We start from the raw sequence: 16,407 nt of genomic DNA, 5'->3' as shown, positions 1-16,407 counted from the left end.
ATGCTGCATATTGGCAGCCCAAAGTGCTATTTTGACTTCAAAGCAGTCAGCCTTCAAAAGTGTGGTCAGTTGTGCTCATGGGAAGAAACCAGCTCATACTAAGGAAAGAGACATCCGATTTAAGCATGCCAAAAGGAAGAATGCTTACTGAAGAAAAACAATAATCCAACTTCTTTTGTGAAAAAGAGTGAATGCAGCGTTCTGCTTTGCAATGCTGCTGTTTATGAAATGGCCATAGTACAAAGCTTCAAAGGAGTAGCTGCAAAATTATTCTGATGTTAACATGCTGCTTATCACACGCACATTTTTTTCTGTCAAACTTGATTCACAGCCAGATATATTGCATAAAATCAGGGAAGGAAAGAGGGATTCTATCATCTCTCCTTTTCCTTTCCATAGGGTATGGCACAAGGAACAGCACTCTTTCATTTCAGCAGATTACACCAAACTTCCACATTATTACAACTCCACCAGTGAGCATATGCTTAATTTCCTGTGCATCCACAAAGTACCAGTGTCTAACAAGACTAAGCAATACAGCCTGCAGTATTTTCTCACATACCAAGACAATAAGGAACCACGTAAGTTGTCCAACAGATGTCTGCTGTTAAGATATGTTTTTAATCACAGAAGAACAAATCTAATAACTGAGACTTTTTATTATGCGTTTCAAGTTGTTGTCTCTAGTGCCTACAGCAGCACTGCCTATCTGCTGTCAATTGCATAGCAGTAAATAGACAAAAGGAGAAGTTATGCTTGTTTCTCCTTATTTTGAGGATTTTTTTGTTTAAAAATAAACTGAAATTCTTGTGCAAGAGCACGTGTACCATAATGGATTTATAAAATCAATTTCCCAGCCTTCTGATTCTCCTTTACTTTCACTGAAGTGGCTCTAATAATTTTAAATGCTTAGTTTGTTGTTGCTGTTACAATCTGATCTGCTGAAAAAGAATAAATACATACTCAGATTAGACTATTCTGGATCTAGTTTGTCAAAATAAAAGAGTATATCTTTTTGAAGGAGGAATATGTGCTTGAAGCAATTTGCTCACAGCGTTATTGATTGAAAATGACAACGCAGAGGAGGCAGCACACAAAGAAACAAATTCCAGACTTTAGTAATGAATGTAGAACTGTATTCTACACCATAACCTGACAGACACGAGTAGATTCGTTCAAAAGTGGATCATTACAGAAATAAATGGCAGCATCATGCATCACAAGAGTAATCCTCTATGATGAAAAAGGATTTCTTCAATGACTGGTGTTTTTGGAGGGTGTTTGTTTTTATATTGGCTTAATAAAGAAGTCTTTGTAATTTTAGGACGACAAAATGATTTCTTATTCTGTTCTCAGCTTTCTTCTTATTTTCACTTACAACAAGAACAACTTCTATATAGAAATAGCTGAGTTTTTCTAAACTCATGCATGGTCATATTCCATACCCAGCACCTCTTGCCGCTACCACTGGAAAAGATACTGCTCTTTCTCCAAGCTGGCAGAGAAGTAGCTAATGGAAACAGAAAGCTAGCATTAACATTAACATGAACTTTCATATGCAGAGGTTTTTTTTTTCTCATTTATTTTGATGACAAATTATAGATTCATAGCGTTAAACTCCCTTTAGAAATGTTTCAGGCTCTGCACCACCCCTAAGTAAAAGACCAAGAGTAGAGAGATCAGTGCCACTGACCACAGAAGTCCCACAGAAACAAAAATGTCCACACATCATAAGAACTAGTGATAAACAGCATTGTCTTTGGGTCACGCATAACATATTTTAGAAACTTAATTTCCAACTTCAAACACACACAAAAAAAAAAAAAAAAAAAAAAAAAAAAAAGCTGGTGAACAGTGTAAATAAAAAAACAGAAGAGAATAGTTCAGATGGAAAGAGTTTTCAAAGTCCAAATGCCTGACAATGTCAGGCAGGGCTAATCAAAAGTTAAGGCACATTACTGAAGACACTATTCTGTCCCAAGTGCAGTATCCACCATTTTCCTATGTTGAACATTACTCTGTTGTTGACTGTCCAGTCCTCCAGAGTATCTAGATTCCCCTGCAAGGCATCTCCCTCATCCAGGGAGACAGCAGCACCTCCCATTACACTTTTATCATATGTAAGTTAGGACTATAACCCAAACCTGGATTTCTCTACCCACTGTGCTCCTACAGCTGAAAAGGCTTCAGTCAAAAGCTGTGATTTCCAGTGCATGCTAGTCTTCTTTATATTTTACTTCATGTGATGCTCATCCTTAATTGAATATTTCACTTCAAACTTGTATGCAGTCCTATATTTTCAGAGATAATGATGAAACCTGATTACTCTGCATTTCAGCTCAGTACCTCCCTGGTGACAGTGCGTTAACACTGGCACTGCTTGGTGCTGCTGGGAGAGTATAGGGAAGACAACTGTTTCAATTCAAGCCACGTGAAAGTCTGTGGCTGCACTAGTGCCTTGTTCTGCTCAACAGCCTGATTTCAGAAGACTGTTTGAAGAAGTAATGCAATCCATTTGCTCAGTTTCTCAATAATGAGAACTGACAGCCTTGTGCCGCAATTCTTGTACACAACGTTAGCACTGAAGCTTTACTCACAGCAATGTCTGGTGGGGGAGGCAGCCCTGAACCTTATTTTTAAGTAGCTCAAAGCTCTTCAGTTCATTGTTCCTCCTCCCATGTATGTGTTACTTCTTCAGGAAAATGCTAGCAGCCTGCCAAAACAGCAACAGAACAGGAACATTACGAGGGGAGACCAACACTGCTGGCAAAGCAGCAACAGCCGTATGTGATTGCTGAGAACGACCAGAGCTGTTAGAGCAGGTGAACTGGAGGGATGACAGCCATGCTTCAGCACATAAATTTGCAATGGTTTGCCTGCTTATGTACTTAAATATTTCTCTCTCCCACTATAATTACAACTAAATAGGTTTAAACTTGAAGCAGGAACACTTAAACAGAGTTACAAGAAGATTAGGATTGGCACTTTAAGATTCATAAGGGCACATGAAAACATGCTGCCCATCTCTCAGGCCAGCCCTGAATCATTTGTGAGAATGGATGGGCAGAAGATTAGAAGTTTGCAGGGTACATGCCATCAGCTAAGAGCAGTAATGTTGTATGGAGAGGTAAGAGCAGACCAAAATAACTCAGGAAAGAATATCTGAACAGCTCCTAAAGTTGTGAGGAAAAAACTATAACAGAAAAAGAACTTTTTCGACTTTTCCAGTAGTGACAGAATTTGATGTGGGACTGCTCAGCCCAGAGAATGGAAAACTCAGGGGGATCACATTGATTTCTATAAATAACTGAAGGGAGCATGCAAATAGAACAGACCCAGGCTCCTCCTCCAGCATTGCTCAGTGACAGGCCAAGAGGCAGTGGGCACAAACTGGAACACAGAAGGTTCCCTCTAACCATCAGGAAGCACTTCTGTGCTCTGAGGGTGACAGAACACTAGCATTGGCTACCCAGAAGCTGTGGGGTCTCCTCCTTGGAGATCTTCAAAAGCCACCTGGACATGAGCCTGAGCAAACTGCATGAAAATGATGTGCCTGCTTGAGCAGGGGTTGGATCAGACAGCCCCCAGAGGCCCCTGTTGTCCTCAGCCATTCTGTGACATTGTGAGAGGAATCTGACAGAAGCATCTCTCAAATTCACACGTAAAGCCCATTCCTAAATCCACACAAACCACATCTGGACTTCACAGACGAATGTGAATAATCTGTTAATGAGACAGGTCTCACTTGATGGTATTTTGCCAAGAAGTTGCCTAACTAAATAAGAAAAGAGTCAAACTGACCTACTAGATTCCAAAAGAAGCACTGTTTTTAAGAATGCATATAGGAAAGGTGGAAACAATACTCTATACAAGTCCCTGATGCTTAATTCAAGTGCTCAGCTCACTAATGATGTTGTAGACAGACATAAATTATCTTTCTCTACTCTCCAGTGAATGGAGAGGCACAGAGGTTATTCACACTGAGCCTTTGCCTTCTTCACAGAAGAAAGGTTATTATTTTACTCTGGGGTGTTACACATCAGCTAAGTACAATTTTACTGCTAGAAAAGTCATAGAGAGGAAGCCAATATAGGTCCTACCTAGATAGCAGTAGAAGCTACAATTACGTTGTCTTCATTGGAATTTAATGCAGATAACGATCATGCAGTAGCTAATAATTATTTGTGGAATATGTATTTTAAATGGTGAGGGGTAGATTTACCTTCAAATGCAGAGTGGCTAAAAAACAAGATAGCAAAGGCTTCTGAGTATGCTTTTGTTTTCTTCCAATCCCTGGCCGTGATATCTTTGTAAATAAGCATCATCACCATTGCAACATTATTACCCCTCTATGTCTTTCTGAGACAGACAGGACATACAGCTGCTACATCTTCCATGTCATCTACTACAAAAAAAACACCTGGAAATTATACATGAAGGATCCTGATCAGTCATGCTGATGTTCTAAGATCCAGGTATGCTCCAGTTACTTGAACATTCTGTACTCATTCACCCTTTTGATGATTAGGCCAACGATGCTATTGGTTTCAAAACTGGTATCGTGAACATAGAGCCGGAATTCAGAACACAGCTTAAATATTATGAATCTCAATCTTATTGTAATTCAAATGACAGATACCTCACTACTTTTAAAGTTGCTATTGACACTAGCATAAGAGGAGGGAACATGTTCGTATCCATAAATTAAAATGTCTCTTTGGGAATCATCAAAAGCCCAATTTGAGAGATGTATCAAAACTTCTAAAATGTAGACCAGTCCCTTGAAACAATTTGCATGCACCTGTCACACTACCACTTTGATGGGGCAGTTCAGACACTGAAATAGTAATGGCTTTTGACCTTTAAATCAATTGCATTTTGCAAGCAGTCCATCTAAGAACCACAAAGGCTATTTATGACATCCATTCTCTGGAGTCAATGGAAACTTCCTGACAAGTAAGCATCTGCAGAGACAGGTAAAATTCATAATGACAGGATATGATTGTGGAAAATCTGAACGCACTGAAAAATTAAATCTGGACCTGAAAGCAGATGAGTCAGAATAAAGAGACCCATTAAATACATAATGTGGTAATTAGGTCTAGAAAATGAAAAATACTGAGGAATTTCAAACAGTATAGTATAATCAATGAAAAGTATGCCACATGCTTTCTGGATAGTTGAATCCCCACCACCACCATTTCTGGGGCCATTTTTGTTAGTTTGGTTTGGATTTCTATTGTAGAAATAACAGCCCATACTTATGGTAATTGCATTCCTTTAAAGCTCAGAAGTCCAGAACCACTGTCATTTTCATATTTGTCATGTAGGGCTTCATCCTCATCGCCCTGAACTCAACAACAGCTGTCAGCGATTTCAGTGGAAGCAAGAAGGACTCTGCTGACAGATAAGCAAGCAGTATGGGGACTGCCAGCACAAACAGCTCTACCACCTAGAGATAGGCAACAATTCAAAAGAAAGAATTAGCCCATCTGATGAGATAGATGACCCAAGTACACCTTCAAAGTAACATGGAGTTGAACATAATGATAAGCAAACGCATTTTACATATTTATTCGTCTTCCCATATGCCATAAATTATACTATTTCAAGCACTTCTATAGTGGGACAGTCATACTACACAAGGAAGAGCTAGATCAGTACAGAAGCACCACTTTCATGCATCCTAAAGGATTTCAGGTTCAGTACTTAGAGCTGAAATTGCTATAAACCCCTGTGTATACACACTTCTGAATACTTTAAGCTAGCCCTACTGTAGAACAGCATCAAACTCTCCATGCCTTTGATGAAATACTCCAGCAGACAATCCAGCACTAGTAATAGGGCACTGTTTGGAATTACCATATTTTCCTTGGCTAGCAGGCTAGAGCTGTTTTCCTGATTACAGATCATACATTTAATTAAAATTACCATGTTTTAATAATGGGTTCATTTAATACAAGAGCTGCTTTGGAAAAGGACAGTCAGCCTAAACGCCAGTCTGTGTCTGGAACCTTCATAAAGTTCTTTTGTACTTAATACTTGTAGCTAAAATAACAAGTAAGCCATTGTTAATAATGTCCCTGCAACAGACTAGTAGCAATGAAGCTGTAGGAGTTAACTCTTTCATTCTTATTATTGATTCCCAATTCAATGTTCCTTCATCTACAATAAAACGACCTTTAGTGAACAATACACCACCCTCAGCAAAACAGACACTGCCCCCAAGCAGTAGTTAGCCAAGATCTGAGTTCCAAACTATATGAAGAACTTATAAAAATTACAGTGAACTGCCTTCATTGAAAAGAAAAACGTCTCTCATGAAACAGCATTACATCCTATAGTCAAGGTACTAATAGACAATCAGAAATTAGTTTCTCTATTTTCTCTTTTATTCTCAAATAAGAAAAGGCAGTGTCACTGGAATACAAATTCACTGAATGTACGGATGTTTCAAGAACTATATTTAGAACAACCTGGAGTCTATCTAACTTATCTACAAAATAGACTCCAACATCTAGAAATTCCAGAGTGAACACCACATCTCCTACAGGCTTTCTAATGCCTGCTCTCATTTAAGAACATCATTTTGCATTGCCACCAAGTAACATCCAAACAGCTTCAATTTCACCTTTCTTTTAACAGTCAGCTATTTTTCCCCTCACCATTTCTTCACTTATTAATATCTCTTCTCCTTGTGCCCCATTTGTCTTTGCTTTTCCCACCTTAAGTTTGGAAGCTGCTTCTCTCTGCTGTTCACTTTGTTCCATTGTGCAATTTGCGTCTTGATTGTCTGACAGTATGCTTATTCCCATACACTTTCCTCATCTTGGATTGTGTTCCCAGTAAGCCTCCCAAAAGCACTGTAATATTTACTAGCATGCATTTTGGCACACATTATATTCATGCCCTTCATGTATATACATCTATAGAAAATGCTTCAAAATGCTGCAAGTGTTTTTCCTGAGATTTTTAACAATTTGACCTTAATGGAGTAGCCTGCTTTAAATCCCTGCATGCCTCTTTCTTTCACCCATATCATTATAAAAACAACACAGAAACTGTAAACCAACCAGATGCAAAAACCCACCAATCAAAAGAATCCTCTACTTAGTCTGAAGAAAAGGCTTGAAATATACATTTTGGAAATACATGTTAGCTGTTATTATCATCCCAATCAGCAGTAATATTATTTTCTTTGAAAACAATCATGATGATTTAGACTGTGGTATTTATGGGTATTAAAACTGTATCAGATTTTTATATAAATGGCTTTTCATTGTGTTTTTTTATTTTTTTGTTTCTTTAACAAAGTAGTCTCAAGCACAGGCCTATGTAGGATTTATGTGAGGAATACTCTAAAAGTGAAATGTGACATCAAAATAATACCAACTGTTTCACAAGAAAAGCAATTTTAAGTTGAAGCTGAAGTTCCATTTTAAACCATCATCCATTCAGAGCCATTCCTCCTTAGATTTCAGAACAGGTCCTGTCCAGAGATGGTCAGTGTACAGTGTTTAATCGCTAGAAAAATAACTAGAAGTACTGCATTTAATATAAAAATCAATGTGAATGGTTGTTATAAAAGTACACTCATTTTTAAAAGCACATATTTCACATCAGTTTTTCACATTCCCTCAATTCAAAGAAAATTTAGAGACGTGATTCCCTTCAAGACACAATAGAAGAAAGACTAATTTAATGGATAAATTTAAATGTAGAGTCTTAATGGACAGGTTACAAACCCCTTCTAAGGGCCCTCCCTCAATGGAAGAGTGAGCACTCAGACTGGTATACTTGATTAGATAAGGCTTTTAAAAACATGGCCTAAACATAAAATAAAAACTCCATACATTCTTTTAAAAAGCCATGCTGCTAATATAGAGCCAGCACTGCCAAACAGTATAATAGATAAATCTAGAACAGCAGAATATACCCATTTGGAAAATACAGCAAAATGGTACTAAATTGTGGAAAGCAATTAGAACTGAACCTTTGCATTCTTTTCAGATTACTGAACCATGCATGGCTATTCAATTTTTTTCAATTACAACATTGTACAGACCTATATATTTCAAAGTGCTGCTCCAGGAACTAATATATAGTTCAACCAGGGTGGTATCCACAGTGTCACCACCAAGGGCAAATGGATAAAGTTACCGGGGGGAATTATTTTTTTTGTGGCAGGTTGATTTAGTCTTTTTAAATGACAGCAGCTGAACAATCAACTCTTATTTGTTTCTGTTACTAATAGGAAGGTGTTAGGCAAGTCAGCCTTGTAATAAAGATTTTTCTGTGAGAAGAAACTACCAGCCTTGATAACTAAATTATAGCATTCATAATAGTAGCTACAAAGACCATGAAGTCTGTGATGCTGCTTGAATGAGCTACTGGCAATCATTTATCTGCTGTGTTTAGGGACAGCGCTTTCAATAGCAAAAACAGATTTTTACAGTTAATCAATTCCAGTAGTATTTTTAGATAAAATCTGAGATTTGAAAACAGAAACAAGGGCTTCAGATACTGGGGGATGCATAGCATTAAAAATGAGTCCTCATAGCTAGAGTTTTGAGAGATGTAAATAATCTCTATTTACATACTTGATGAGTAGCCGTCACATCATACACACAGCATGCAATATGATGCCCTGTGCCTGGGACAGCAAATATCAACAGGCAAAAGAAATAAAATTAAACTCTCAGTAGGATACTCACAAACAGATCATCAAGATAACTGCTGCCAATTTGTCAGCAGCCAGCAGTAAACTCTTAATTGAACTCCCTGTAACCTGAAAAGCAACAGCCCCAAAGCCTAAATTGGCTCCAAGTGGGACTTGGGTTCCCTCACATGCTGGGCTGTGAGTCCCACTGAGCACACTGGGAAGGGGACAGGAGGTGACATTTCTGCAAGGGAATCAGAAATTCAGTAGTAAAACCTAGCTGAGTGCAGCGGGGCTTGGCCTCAAGCCTTGCTCCAGCAGCGCTCCTAAACTGTAGCTGATGTCCAGTGAGGCAATTTGCTCCAACAGGCCTTGCCTCCTCAGGGAAACACTGGGATGGCTCACAGGAATGCCTAGAAGACCCAGCTCAGCTCTTCCGTGCAGTTCAGAGCAAGGCTGTAACTCAGAGACACCCCCCGCCACCAGTCATAATTAAAGACTCACACATAAGCTTATCCCATTTGCATAGACAGAGGAGCCCTAAATATTCTCTACAGTTTGGCTACTTGGCCTACAATTTCTGAGCAACACAGCTTTTTAAGAACCAACTTCCATTAGAAAGTAAGTCCTCCTAAGGGCATTCCCTGGATCACTTCACACTCTGCTGGGAGTTTTTCTCTTGCCTGACATAGGTGTTCAAACACTTCATTAACTGGAGTTCCCTGTTTTTCCAATGAGTGCATCCTCTTGACACAGAGGACATGGTTTTGATCTAGTAAAAGATTCTCAATCCTCAAGAAAAAAATGCAAACATTACACCCAACAATTTTTTAACCAACGTACACTGAGAAAACCCTAGTTGTAAAACTTCCATTTCACCTGTTGCCTACAGCCTCTTCTGAATCAGTACTGTGTTGACAGCATCAGCACACTGACTACATCTATAAACAAACGTCTTACAGACAAAAGTGACTGACTTAAACATGAAACTGTATTTCTCCACCTGCTTTGTGTGGAAGTTGTATTTACTTAAGGCTTAGAGAACCTTGTGATGTGCTTCATGCAGATATACATTTTATCTGAATCAAATTTGATCTTCAACCTTTTTTTAGTAAAATTTTAGATTTAGCAACATACCCACACAGGCATCATTTTTGCTTCCAGAAATTTGATTCTGAATCTGCCCAGCAAATTCTGAATGCTCCCATGACTGGCATTTCTCTCTAAGTTTTTCTCCTCAGCATCAATGTGAATGGTATCTACAATTGCTCAGGACAAAGGAGATTATGCTAGACACAACAAGCTGTGCCAAAGAGCACCATTCCCCATAACCAGCCTAATGGCTAGCATGTTCACAGGGAGCAAGCTTCACAGGTTACTCTTTCTCAACCAAAACTAGCACTTATCCTAACCGCCACAGTGACTAACAGGCTGAGGTCCTTTCCCTTTCTTGCCTTTTAAGAGAGGATACACATGCTCTGAGCTCATAAAATTAAACCCCATATGTGAGGGTTTGTTGTGCAATCCTGTCCAGGATTAGTCAGAGCCTACAGAGAAGGAATTAAGTAGACTTTCAGTAAGGAGTGCTGTTTTTCATATACATACTTTTGGACTGTGTATGCAATCTACTCAGTTTTAGCCCTCTCTTTTTTATTATTTCATTAAAAAACCCACTTAGATTTGGGCCTGAACATACACTGATATTTTATTGAATCAGTTGGGATCCCCAGATTCTAACAGCATTTGATGGATTACATCAAGCCAGAGAGTGTATATTGTTGCCATGTGCTACAACAGTATATAGGGTTAAAGAAGGATACTGTGAAAAAGACAGTTGTGCTTAGATTGCTTAAAACAGAGAACTACAGGAAACTTACATCCATTTTAAGAGACAAGCCGCACTAGATGGAACTCATTCAGAGGAACTTTAAAGATGTGATGGAGAAACCCAGGTTCAGTTATGAAACAGGTACAAGCAGTAGAGGCTGAGCAGCCATAGCCCAATAGGGCAGTTCTCCATCACCTGTCTGCTGAGCTATGAAGCAGGAGTGGTACAGTTTCTATTTCATGGTTATAAGTTAACTGGCAAAAGTGAAAGAAAATTCAAAGCTGAGGGTGAAAGGATGGGGATCAAAATAATATATAAACAACAAGCAAGATTGAATAGCAGAGCTTTTATTGCTTGTTAATGGATTTAACAAACCCAAATATGTGACACATTAAAGCATCCATGTTGCTTAACTGTAAAACCATACACTTTCCAAAAGCTAGGCAAAGCCAGTATATCTATATAGCACTATTGTAGTATTTTCCTGTAAAGCAATTAAATTGCACAATGAAAAAATGTTACCCATGGAAAACTAAACTTACACAGAGAACTAGGCAACAACTTGGGGTAAAATTTACTGTAGTCTCCTAAAGGATAGATCTCTGAAACCAAACCCAAACTTCATTTTAGCATTTCTGCCTTGTTAAAAGTACTTTATAAGGTGTTACTGTGACCAAGTGAAGTTCACACACAAATGATGTCATGTACAGCAACACTCGAGAAAAACAAGAAATTGCTTAACGGGAGTTTTATAATAAGCTACATTTCAGAGTTACATATGACAATAATACACTGTAATTACTGCACACTTTCTAGAAATCTTCAGTTGTCATTAAACACTGGACAAGTTGTGACAACACAGAGAACACACAAGCTCAGCCTGATGGTATTCTCACGGACAAAAGCAATCCTCAGATTGGACCGCACTCAACTACTTCCTTTATCTTTTCACAATTTGCCTTCTCTCAAGATCCCACCACTTCAGCTATTACATCTTATGATTTTGTAGGCTACTCTCTTTCTGATGCTTTTGTCTGAAACACATTTACCTTTGCATCTGACACTCCCTGAAGAACACACAGCTTTACTGCATAGCCATAGGGAAAGGCAGAAACAGATATAGTTGCTTTAAAAAAGTCTTAACTTACCTAATAAAGGTAAGGGTCAAAATCCAGTAAATAAAGAACTGCTCATCTCCTCCCAAGGATCACAGCTCGCCAAAAACTCATAAATCTCCAGGGAGAAGGTTTTACTTCCTGGAGCCAGCCCCTAAGTGAGGGCTGGGGGCTGACTCCACCTCTTCTGGTCACACAGATGAAATGATTCCACCTGTGTTTCTAAGGCTGGCTATTCCCCTTTCCCAGGTGCTCAATAACTAGTTCAGTGATCAGTGATCAGTGCCTTGATCAGACAAATTCCTAGCTTTCCAATGTGGTAGTTGCCATGAACACACAATGACTTTTGAAGAGACCTGTTATAGTAAAATTTTGCTCTAAATGACAGAGAATGCATTGCCAATACGTCACTTTTTGCTCTAAAAATATTTCTTCCTTTGGAAGAGAGCAAAAGTTACAGTGAGAACTGGAGCTGGGTTATGTGGAAACATCAGTAATCAGACATGGTCAACAATCAATAGAAACAAAGAATTTCAAATTAGAAAATAAGAATAATTTCATCATGTTGTTTCACTGTTTTGTTCTGCCATTATCTTTAATCCCTTACACAGAAGAGTTTTTCAGAAATTTAAGCACCCTTAAATGTGGCTCTGGGGAAACAGTTCCAGATAGAAGAGGCTAACATACAAACACCTTAATGTCATTAATGTCATTCCTTATCGTCCTATATCATCATGAGATCATCTAACAACATTGTATTCCCAGATTCTTTATTTTCAAATTATTATTATTTTTTTAAGTTTATTGACAGCATTGCACTTATCTAACGTATTCTGGTCTTTTGGAGGTCAGTAATGTGAACACATTCATCTCAATGAGACCTCCTGCTACAAAATCTCTTTCACCATCACCCCAGTGAAGAACCAGATACAACTTCAGCAGACAAGTTCAAGCCAAGCCTTCAAAGCATGGGGGAGAACAGCTGTGTGCTTTCCAAGAAATTCTGTGTGTGTAAAGAAAAAGGGATCGCTGATCTTTCCCCAAGAGGAAAGTCTTCTTCCCTTTGCAGTTCCATGAGTGTGTGAAGAAAGGAATAGGAATGGGGCTGGAGGAGTAAACAAAATCTATATGCCATACTGTGCTTCAGGCTCCAAAAAGCCAGAATCTGTCCCTTGATTCTAGCCTTTCAGTTCTTATCTGTAACTTTTACCAGCAAAACTCCTGAAATAATTGCAGTAGCCACTTTTGCGCATTTAGCTATTAAAATCAGTGACAAAAAAATACATCCAAGTTGCACTAGATGTTTCCTCAACATGCAGTGGGCATTCCTGAAGTAGAGCATCATCTTGATACACACTGGTTTATAGAATTTTTTTCACTAACTCTGCATTTCCACAACACTGAATATATTTTCTGGATGAACAAAATTAAATAGACTTCAGAAATTATGTTGTTGCATATACTATGTGGAAGAAAATGAACATCTATATCTTTATTGTTTTCCTTCAACAAAACCAAAACCAAAGTTATTAGATTTATTAATAAATGCAGTAAGGCATTTAATTCAGGTAACTCAATTTTCTACAGCAAGAGACCTTGCAAAGTAATGTAAGACACATCTACTCAATTATTATCAACTTGTCTGGAAAAGTCTTATTTACACATGACAACTAGCTCACAGACAAATGCCAACAGAAGAGTTATCTTGGTTTGTTTGGCAGGGTTGAGTGTTCTTTTTGTAATTATGGCTTTCTTAATATTAATAAAACAGAACTTTCCTGGCAACTCATATGCCTATAATTCATCAGACCTGCAGCCTGGTAATCTTTAATGGTTATCCAGGGGTTGAAATTAAAGGAAAATGATTTCTGCACCATTGAAACAACACAAATTTGTGGTCTGTGCTACAGCTTTCTTGGAAACACTCCAAAAACTAGACAAACATTAATTACATTTCATTTTGCTAGCTAGAGTTAATAGCTGAGAGGTGCCCAAAACAATTAGCTAAATTTAAAGTCATCTAGGACAGCAAACTCAAAGTTGTTTGATCCTAGGTTAAACATTAGTCTGTGATGTTGTATACACCAAACAAACCACAATTGAGAAATATTTCACTGATTTTATTTATTTATTTATTTATTTGTTAATTTGCCGCAACACGACGGCTTCTTTGGAAACTGCAGTGCTGAGCGTGATGTTATGTTTCTCAGACCGAAGACACGTTCTGATTGACTGATGATCATTTTAATATGGAGCTTTAATCTAGTTAAACCACAGGGCTCAGCCAGAGCAGATGTTCAGTGTGTTTCTGAACTGACAGCTCTATCTCCTTTCAGCAAAAACATATTCACTTCTGCTCCACTTCCAGGATCTCCACAAGCAGCAGTTTAGGACAACCAACCCAGGCTGCGGCAAGGACATGGCTGCTCTCCTAACAGCAATTAGATACAGTTGTTCTGATCTGGGCTTTCAAAATTCCCAACTCAGGCATTTTGTTATGAACAAACATCTGGCCAGGTCTCAGTAACAAAGAAAGATAAAGTGTTTTTGACAGATCTTTGCCCTCTGGTCATACTTTGCTTTTCACTAGTGTCTTTCATTTACTCCTTTTTGAAGACTATTTGCATAGGCCTCTAACAGGATGTCAGTAAGCAGATTCACTGATAATGGAGGAAGGCGGTCATCTACTTTGAATACAGCTTTTAGAGTAAAGTGGGAAAACTGGAAACCTGTAACATACAAGCATACATACTCCATTGCAACAGACCAAAGCTGGTAAACTGCCATCTCTCCACTCTCAGTTCTCTCACCACAGGATTTCTTTCCTCAGTGATCATGGGAAAACAATTTGGAACTTGAAACTTCACCTTGCACTACATCATCTGAACCAAGAAATGCAAAGGAGTTCTCAGTTTCTGATTTCCTTCCACTGATAAACCAGTGATAGAAAGGCTGACATTTTACTGACACTCCCTCTTTTGCATGTAGGCTAGATGGGAACAATGTGAGTTCAGTACTTTTAAAAGGAAGAGTGACTTAACAGTGTGAGACAGTATGTGAAAACAACATGCTGAAATCAATCCAAAATTAATTCAGGATGCTATTCTTAAACAGCTCCTGGAAAGCACCTTACAATCTTTCTTTCTTCCAACATAAAAAGGAAGTGATTGAATTCATCGGTTTGCACCTACTAGAAGACACTACTAGCAGTAGGTTTAATTTACAATGATGTTATTGGAGGTCACAAAGAACTTGTGGAATAGACAGAGAGGGTTCATAACAAACACAACAACGGGAAAACAATATCAATACTTTGATTTCGTCTCCTTCATGCATTCTGTGTGCAGAGCAGGAGCAGGGAGAAGCCTTTTTGAGGTTAATTTATTCTTTTCCTATTACAGCCTTAATCACATTCCAGCAACTATCCTCCTGGCTCTTGGAAGTGTTTGGGATGGGGGGTGGGGGTGGGGGGTGGCGGGGGGGAAAGGCGTTGGCACAAAAAATTCTGGAGTAATTTGTAGACAGAGCCCAGCTGGAGTAAATTGATTGTCTTATTTAGCTCCAAAAAATGAATAATTTCTCTGCTGAAAGAGCCTCAATGGTTGCTCTCTCAACATATATCTACAGACACATCCAGAAAAAAAGTCTTCTTATGCAAAAAGAAAACCCACAGATGTTTCATATCTTTTGTTTTTGAGCTGCACCACGTTTTGTTTTCTCTTAAGTGAAGTAAATACATAGATTGCTCTGAAAGTAATGGCTCCTTTTTATTTCCATGGAAACTACAGCAGGTACAAAGAGCACAATAGCACTATTTAATAGAGCAAATTCTCAGCTACAAAACACAATTTTTCTGCACGCTCACTACCACTAAGTGCATTTTCACCAGTAATGAACAGCCTTCATAATGCTCTCGTAGCAATCTACAGCAACAGAGGTGAAACACTGCTGCTGTCACCACTGCTGAAACACCACCATGCTCACATCCACTATTTGGGCTCCAGAAATGTTCAGCAAGCATTGACAAACATCAGTGGGTGCCATTTTTCACACATAGAGGAATTGAACTCTACACTCTTCTACTAATATCTGTCATGCAGCAACAACATGTAATGGAATATTGGTGGGAAGGTTCAGACTCTACTGCTATAACACCAACATCCGCCTCCGAAGTCGTAAGCCATCATAATAAAACAGGAGGTATTACTTTTGGAGCAGCCCTCATATTTTGCAGCATCAGAAAAGCTAATGGTTGTAATCAAACCCATCTGTGAGATTTAATTCTTGGAAGGTAAGGATATTCCTCTTAAAACAGCAAATGAATGATTTTCCTTGCATACTTTTTTCCCAAGAGAAGTGATAACAAAACTCTTGCATTGGCATGATGCTGAGATTTCTTTCATGGGATATGTGAACAATACATTATAAGAAGTTATCCACATGCACTGCAGATGCAGCCTGTTTTTATCACTAAGCTACTACCAAAACATGAATGATAAGCCAGCTTCTTCCATGTATTCCTGACATCTCTCTTTAGAAAAATCAAATTTCCTTAACAGTGAAAACTGATATTTTAACCAGAGGTGATTTAGCCTTTGGGAATCAGTGAGCAACGTCCAACTATCTGTAATATTACACTGCTGTGCGGGTTGACAGCTCATATTTGAGCTCCAAGTGACTGAAAATAAAACAACCTCCAAAAGTTCCCCAGCCAAAAACAGTAAGAAAGAAAAAAAGCCACCTATCTACATATGCTGAGGACTATCATTTCCCAATTGAGTAATGATCAGTTTGGCTTCAGAGGT

The 16,407-nt window shown here is 38.5% G+C and overlaps 1 long non-coding RNA gene across 1 annotated transcript in view; it reads right to left on the bottom strand.

Annotated features, from left to right (window-relative positions):
* LOC107311101 overlaps positions 1-11,712 on the bottom strand; it is a 65,080-nt gene extending 53,368 nt beyond the window's left edge. Inside the window, exon 1 of the long non-coding RNA XR_004306745.1 lies at positions 11,636-11,712. This is a non-coding gene — a long non-coding RNA (uncharacterized LOC107311101). The remainder of the gene's footprint in view (positions 1-11,635) is intronic.
* Between the last annotated feature and the right edge of the window lie 4,695 nt (positions 11,713-16,407).

Source organism: Coturnix japonica, chromosome 3 (genome assembly GCF_001577835.2).
Source record: "Coturnix japonica isolate 7356 chromosome 3, Coturnix japonica 2.1, whole genome shotgun sequence".
In the NCBI taxonomy this organism is placed as follows: Eukaryota; Metazoa; Chordata; class Aves; order Galliformes; family Phasianidae; genus Coturnix; species Coturnix japonica.
This window is presented reverse-complemented; position numbering and strand designations above follow the sequence as displayed.